Below are 229 nucleotides of genomic sequence, written 5' to 3'. Positions count from 1 at the left end.
TCTGCTAAAAGTTTTAAAGGGGTGTTTTGGACTATTCATGACAAACTTTATGAAATTAGTGGGGTAAGTTTAATAATTTATTTACTTGGAGGGTTAAAGGAGATAACCTTGAAATAAATAATGGGTTACTTTTATCATAATGAATTATATGATAATTAGGGTAAAAGAAAAAAAAAGAATTTGGAGAAGAAAAAGAAAAAGACAGAAAGAGAACGAACGAGCGAGAGAG

Source organism: Solanum pennellii, chromosome 10 (genome assembly GCF_001406875.1).
Source record: "Solanum pennellii chromosome 10, SPENNV200".
NCBI lineage: Eukaryota > Viridiplantae > Streptophyta > Magnoliopsida > Solanales > Solanaceae > Solanum > Solanum pennellii.
This window is presented reverse-complemented; position numbering follows the sequence as displayed.